The sequence below is a fragment of the Lathyrus oleraceus genome, chromosome 1 (genome assembly GCF_024323335.1).
Source record: "Lathyrus oleraceus cultivar Zhongwan6 chromosome 1, CAAS_Psat_ZW6_1.0, whole genome shotgun sequence".
Lineage (NCBI taxonomy): Eukaryota > Viridiplantae > Streptophyta > Magnoliopsida > Fabales > Fabaceae > Lathyrus > Lathyrus oleraceus.
Window position 1 is genome coordinate 252,909,673 of NC_066579.1, and position 8,209 is coordinate 252,917,881.

Here is an 8,209-nt window from a genome sequence, read left to right on the forward strand (position 1 = left end):
CTATGGTAATTGCATGATGGTGGTTTGCTACTTGTATCTTATGAGTCTTTAGGGTGTTAGAAGGGTTGTGAGCTTAGCCTATAATACGGAATTTTAAAACCAAAAATAAAAATTAAGTTTTTCATGAAATATAAATTTCAACCTATTAATTATGGTAAAATTATTTTCATTTTTAATTCTTGAATTATATTTTCTTTTATATAATAACTTGTTTAAGTCATATCAATATTTATCCATCATTTTGTTTACGATGCTCTTTTTCTATTACTTTTCTCACTATTTTGTAATTACATGAGAATTTAGGTGTCTACGTAGTACTTTTATGCATGATTAATTTTGGTAAAATTTGAAACGTTTAGAATATTCAGGATGAAATTACTTGAAAAAAATTTAAAGTATCTACATTAAATTTTTTGTTATTTAGTTTAGTTTTTCAATATTTGTCAGCATTATTTTTTTGTAATTATTTTAAAACAGATGGATTCACTATTGCAATTTCTTTGTTATTATAACGAGTGCCATAAGACATATTTAAAAAAAATTATTTATTGGTTAGTAATAGAGTTCATTATTTAACATGATCACAATATAATAGAAATAATTTAAAATATTTTTAATATGAGCCTTCAAAGATGAATATTAAAAAAATATGAAATAAAGGACAAACACTTTCACATCCTTGTTTCAAAACTATTAAAAAAATCATATCCAATATGATTACTATCATCTTCATTACTATATGTTCATAAAATTTATTAATATTTATTATTATCTTTATGAGGCAATTTTTTTTTAATTTTTGGGGTGAGATAGAACACAAAATTTTCGATGAATCTTGAATGGTTTATCAAAACTGGAATTTCATTCATCACTTGTTTGTTCTGTAGTTGTGTCATCTGCATATTCTCTTGGTTTAGTGTTTAAAACATATATTTAATTTTTAAAAAAAGTTTAAAATAAGTAAATCGTTCTACCAATGTTGATTTGGCGTAGTAAACATAGTCACCTTGAGAAGGCTACTATGTTAAACAATTACGTTAAGTAGCCAAGTAATATGTATATGTATATGTCATTTTAATTCAAAGACATGCATTTGTAGTGTTTCAACACATCCTATAATGTACAAAGCAAACTCAGTTCTTTTGTCTAGTATCCATCTAATAGGTTTCATGTTTCCAATAGAAGTAGCTCTACTTTATTTTTACAATACGTTTTGCTTTTCATAACTTTAACCCATCTCTGTCTATACAAAATGTCATTTTCTTTATTTCGTATTTTCATGGTCATTTCTTAAAACAACATATTATGATATCAATACATTATACTTTAGAATTTTAGAGTTAAAATAACTTAAATATCTATACATTACAATTAAGTGAATAAACTTTATCATAAAGAAACTAACAAATCAACATTGTTAATATTATGATTTAAGATCTTATTCAAAATAATAACATTAACAAATCAATAATGTAAATGTTATTATTTAGAATCTTATTCTAATAATTTCAAGTGATGTCTATATGTACTTAAGTAATAGAATTAGAATTTGGCATGAAATGTGGTTTCTGATACTAACTTATTGATATCATATATAAATATCATAATAAAACTAAAATATTACTTAATTCGTCTCTATAAAATTAATTTTTAAGAGAAAAGTGTAACACTAGATAAACTCTTCAGAGACTTTGTGTTTTTCCAATAATAAATCATATTCAAAAGGTGTTTATAAGTATTGACAAGATGTATAATATATTTTATAGTTTTTGTTGTTTTGTTTGTTTTTAAGAGCTTGACTAAATACACTCAAATCTTTCAAAATAAGGTCCAAATAATCGGGCTCACTATCTATTGTATAATTGAATGTAACTTTCTTAATGTAATAAAAATTAATAGTAGTAATGTAAAAAAGTAGTAGTACTCTGCGAATTTTAATTAGTAGTGAAAACGTGTCCTTTAAAAATAAAAGGGGTGTTTTAAAATAACATATATAAACTAAAAGATATTTTATTAATGATAAAAAAAACATTCAATAATGTAAAATTAATTGAGATTTCATTACATTGGATGAAATTAGTTGGGATAGTCATGTAATGCATACATTTTATGGGTACATCTCATGTAACACTTAGTAGCAAATTAGTTACCAAATGCATTTGACAATGCACTATGGTAATTGCATGATGGTGGTTTGCTACTTGTATCTTATGAGTCTTTAGGGTTTAGAAGGGTTGTGAGCTTAGCCTATAATACGGAATTTTAAAACCAAAAATAAAAATTAAGTTTTTCATGAAATATAAATTTCAACCTATTAATTATGGTAAAATTATTTTCATTTTTAATTCTTGAATTATGTTTTCTTTTATATATAATAACTTGTTTAAGTCATATCAATATTTATCCATCATTTTGTTTACGATGCTCTTTTTCTATTACTTTTCTCACTATTTTGTAATTACATGAGAATTTAGGTGTCTACGTAGTACTTTTATGCATGATTAATTTTGGTAAAATTTGAAACGTTTAGAATATTCAGGATGAAATTACTTGAAAAAAATTTAAAGTATCTACATTAAATTTTTGTTATTTAGTTTAGTTTTTCAATATTTGTCAGCATTATTTTTTTGTAATTATTTTAAAACAGATGGATTCACTATTGCAATTTCTTTGTTATTATAACGAGTGCCATAAGACATATTTAAAAAAAATTATTTATTGGTTAGTAATAGAGTTCATTATTTAACATGATCACAATATAATAGAAATAATTTAAAATATTTTTAATATAGCCTTCAAAGATGAATATTAAAAAAATATGAAATAAAGGACAAACACTTTCACATCCTTGTTTCAAAACTATTAAAAAAATCATATTCAATATGATTACTATCATCTTCATTACTATATGTTCATAAAATTTATTAATATTATTATTATCTTTATGAGGCAATTTTTTTTTAATTTTTGGGGTGAGATAGAACACAAAATTTTCGATGAATCTTGAATGGTTTATCAAAACTGGAATTTCATTCATCACTTGTTTGTTCTGTAGTTGTGTCATCTGCATATTCTCTTGGTTTAGTGTTTAAAACATATATTTAATTTTTAAAAAAAGTTTAAAATAAGTAAATCGTTCTACCAATGTTGATTTGGCGTAGTAAACATAGTCACCTTGAGAAGGCTACTCTGTTAAACAATTACGTTAAGTAGCCAAGTAATATGTATATGTATATGTCATTTTAATTCAAAGACATGCATTTGTAGTGTTTCAACACATCCTATAATGTACAAAGCAAACTCAGTTCTTTTGTCTAGTATCCATCTAATAGGTTTCATGTTTCCAATAGAAGTAGCTCTACTTTATTTTACAATACGTTTTGCTTTTCGTAACTTTAACCCATCTCTGTCTATACAAAATGTCATTTTCTTTAATTCGTATTTTCATGGTCATTTCTTAAAACAACATATTATGATATCAATACATTATACTTTAGAATTTTAGAGTTAAAATTTCTTAAATATCTATACATTACAATTTAAGTGAATAAACTCTATCATAAAGAAACTAACAAATCAACATTGTTAATATTATGATTTAAGATCTTATTCAAAATAATAACATTAACAAATCAATAATGTAAATGTTATTATTTAGAATCCTATTCTAATAATTTCAAGTGATGTCTATATGTACTTAAGTAATAGAATTAGAATTTGGCATGAAATGTGGTTTCTGATACTAACTTATTGATATCATATATAAATATCATAATAAAACTAAAATATTACTTAATTCGTCTCTATAAAATTAATTTTAAGAGAAAAAGTGTAACACTAGATAAACTCTTCAGAGACTTTGTGTTTTTCCAATAATAAATCATATTCAAAAGGTGTTTATAAGTATTGACAAGATGTATAATATATTTTATAGTTTTTGTTGTTTTGTTTGTTTTTAAGAGCTTGACTAAATACACTCAAATCTTTCAAAATAAGGTCCAAATAATCGGGCTCACTATCTATTGTATAATTGAATGTAACTTTCTTAATGTAATAAAAATTAATAGTAGTAATGTAAAAAAAGTAGTAGTACTCTGCGAATTTAATTAGTAGTGAAAACGTGTCCTTTAAAAATAAAAGGGGTGTTTTTAAAATAACATATATAAACTAAAAGATATTTTATTAATGATAAAAAAAACATTCAATAATGTAAAATTAATTGAGATTTCATTACATTGGATGAAATTAGTTGGGATAGTCATGTAATGCATATTAGATTTTATTAGATTTAATTCATATTTAAATTGTATTATTTTCTTAGCCCTAAGTTTGTTAGAGGGTATTTTTAGTATTTTATTATATTCTAGTAACCCTAGTTTTAGCTTATAAATAGGGTGACAATCATTGTAACTTTTATCATGTTTTGTAGCCGTCATTCTCTGAATAGAATATTCATCTTTTATTCTACCTTTGCACCAACAATTGGTATCTAGAGCTCCGGTTCGGATTCATTGGGAAACACGGGAAACACGAGTGAACGTGAGGTCTTGTGTGTTTGATTTTGATTCTTAGATTCGTGCTGAATCTTGAACAAAATCTGATCAGAATTTTAATTCTGTGGGTTGGGAAACACTGTGTGAGAAATCTGAGTGTATTGTGCAAGGTAGAAAGATGAACGGAAACGGCAACATGAACACCAAACTTCCAGTATTTGACGGTAAAAACTGGAATCGTTGGATGATCCAAATGCGTGTACTGTTCGGTGCTCAAGATGTTCTAGATCTTGTCACTGATGGTTATGTTCTGGTAGCAGCAGATGCGACGGATGAACAGAAAAACGCGCAGAAGGAAGTAAGGAAGAAGGATCAGAAAGCATTGTTCTTCATTCATCAATGTGTTGATGTAAATGTGTTTGAGAAGATTGCAGATTCAACGACAGCAAAGGCTGCGTGGGACACACTGGTTAGATGTTATGGTGGTGACGCATCAGTGAAGAAGGTGAAGCTTCAGTCCTTAAGAAAGCAATATGAGAATCTCAACATGAAGAATAATGAGAAAGTTTCTGAATACATCTCCAGAGTGATTCTGATCACTAATGAGATGAAAGCGTGTGGAGAAACTCTTTCTGAAGAAACAATCATGGAGAAGGTATTGAGATCCCTTACCTCTCAATTTGATTACATTGTGGTAGCAATAGAACATTCCAAGGATCTGAGCACAATGAGAATTGAAGAGCTGCAGAGCAGTCTAGAAGCGCAAGAGTTGCGTTTGACTGAAAGAACTTCTGAAAGGGAAGTAGAGCAGCAGGCTCTGAAAGCAACTTCTGATAGGAGGTATCAGAAGCAGTCAGAAGCCAGGAGAAGATCTGATGGTGGTCAGAAGTCAGAAAGCTCAACCTCTGATAGACAAAAGAATGCTCAGAAGGGAAAAGAGAAGTATGACAAGAAGAAGATCCAATGTTACTGTTGTAAGAAGTTTGGTCACTTTGCTAGAGACTGTTGGTCAAACAAGGAGAGAAAATCAGAAGAAGCAAATATAGCCAGAAGTTCTGATGACGAATCTGTGCTATTGATGGCCTCTGAATCTGATGATATGGATCTGATAGACTGGTGGTATATGGACACTGGCTGTTCAATCATCTTACTGGAAACAAGAAATGGCTGGTTGACTTTGACTCTGAAAAGAGGACAAAGATCAGATGTGCTGATGACAAATATCTTAATGCAGAAGGTATGGGAAATGTCAGAGTGATTCTGAACAATGGGAAAACAGCATTGATTCAGAACGTGTGGTATGTACCTGGCATCAGAAGCAATCTGATGAGTGTGGGACAATTAATTGAGAAAGGTTTTTCAGTTACCATGAAGGACAATCTTCTGAAGCTGTATGACTGCAATCAGAAGTTGATTATGGAGTCAGAACAGGGAAGGAATAGAACATTCAAGGTGAATGTCAGAACTGCAGACTCAGAATGTCTTAGTGCAACAAGTGCTGAGAAGGAGAGTGAGCTGTGGCACAGAAGATTTGGTCATTTGAATTTCAGAAGCTTAAAACATCTGAATTCAAAGAAGTTGGTACATGGAATTCCTGCAATTAAGAAGCCTGAAAAGTCATGCAAAGTTTGCATGGAAGGAAAACAACCACGATTGCCATTTGCGTCAGAAACTGCTCCAAGAGTAAAACATGCCTTGGGAGTTGTACATTCTGATGTGTGTGGTCCATTTCCAGTAGCATCGATTGGAGGGAATAAATACTTTGTGTTATTGTTGATGAATTCACAGAATGACATGGGTATCCCTTATTAAGTTTAAACACGAGGTGTTTGATGAATTCAAGAAGTTCAGAATGAAGGTTGAGAATCAGAGTGGTCAGAAGTTGAAGATTCTTAGAACTGACGGTGGAGGTGAGTATAACTCCAAAGAGTTCCAGAAGTTCTGTGAGGAGAATGGAATTGAGCATGAGGTTACTGCTCCTTATACCCCTCACACAATGGTCTTGCTGAAAGAAGAAACCGCACTTTGCTTGATATGGTGAGAAGCATGCTAAAGGAGAAGAAGCTTCCTCAGAAGCTCTGGGGAGAAGCTGTTGCCACTGCAACGTATGTACTCAACCGATGTCCTACGAAGAAGTTGAAGGAAATAGTTCCAATACAGAAGTGGACTGGAGATAAGCAAAGTGTTAGTCATCTGAAGGTGTTTGGTTCTGTTTGCTATAAACATGTTCCAGAAGCCAGAAGACAGAAGCTGGATGATAGAAGCAAAGTGATGATTCTGATAGGGTACCACAGTACAGGTGCATACAAGCTCTATTGTCCAGAAACCAATAAATTGAATTCAGCAGAGATGTGATTGTGAAGGAATCAGAAGTTTGGAATTGGGATAAGTCTCAATCTGATTCTGATGTTAGAAATTCTGAAGAAAGGTCAGAGTTCCGAATTTCTGAGGTTGGAGTAAACTCTGACGTTGATTCTGACTCTGATAGTGATCCAGAATCTGATGTTCCAGACTCTGATGTTCCAGACTCTGATGTTTCAGACTCTGATGATCCAGACTCTGATGATCCAGATTCTGGTGGCAATTCAGACTCTGGAAATATGCCAGACCCTGAAGATGGTCAAAGTTCTGGAGGAAGTCAACCATCTGAAGCTAGAAACTCTGAAGCTCAAGACTCTGAACAAGTTCAGAGACCACAAAGAATCAGAAACATTCCCAAAGATATGCAGAATTTGACATGCTGCAAGACACTGAAGTAGACTCTGAAGGAGAAGTTATTCAGTGTGCCATGTTAGTAGACTCTGAACCCATAAGTACAGAAGAGCTCTTAAGCAGAAGCTCTGGCTGAAGGCCATGAAAGAAGAACTTGATGCTATAGAGAGAACAAGACTTGGAAGCTGACAGAACTTCCAAAAGACAAGAAAGCCATCAGCGTCAGATGGGTTTTCAAACAGAAGTTAAAGCCAGATGGTTCAATTGGCAAACATAAGCAAGGTTGGTAGCCGAGGATTTCTACAGAAACCTGGGCTGATTACTCTGAAGTGTTTGCACCTGTAGCAAGACATGAAACAATCAGAATGGTGATTGCAATACTGCTAACAGGAATTGCCTCTGATGCATTTAGATGTAAAAATCTGCATTTCTGAACGGTCCATTAGAAAAGAAGTTTACGTGTCACAACCTCCTAGATTTGTGAAAAAGAATCAGGAAGGGATGGTGTACAGATTATACAAAGCTCTATATGGATTGAAACAAGGCCCCAGAGCTTGGAATCAGAAGATTGATTCATTTTTCAAGAAGCAAGGCTTTCAGAAATGTGAGATGGAGTACGGTGTCTATGTTCAGCATACTTCTGAAGAAATTGACTCCTGGTATGTTTATATGTTGATGCTATACTGCTGACTGGAAGTTCTGAACAGGAGATAGCCAAGTTCAAGAAAGTTCTGATGAATGAATTCGAAATGACTGATCTAGGTAAGCCAAATGACATACTTTCTAGGGATGGAGTTCAGATACTCTGAGAAGGTATTATTTGCATCAGCTCAAGTATGAATTAGAAACTCTGAAAGAGATTTGATCTGAAGAATTGTAAGATTGCTGTCACACAGCCTCTGATACAAATCAGAAACTGGATTCTGACTCTGATGGAAAGGATGTGGATGCTACAACCTTCAACAGTTTGTTGGTTCTCTGAGGTATTTGTGCAATACCAGAAT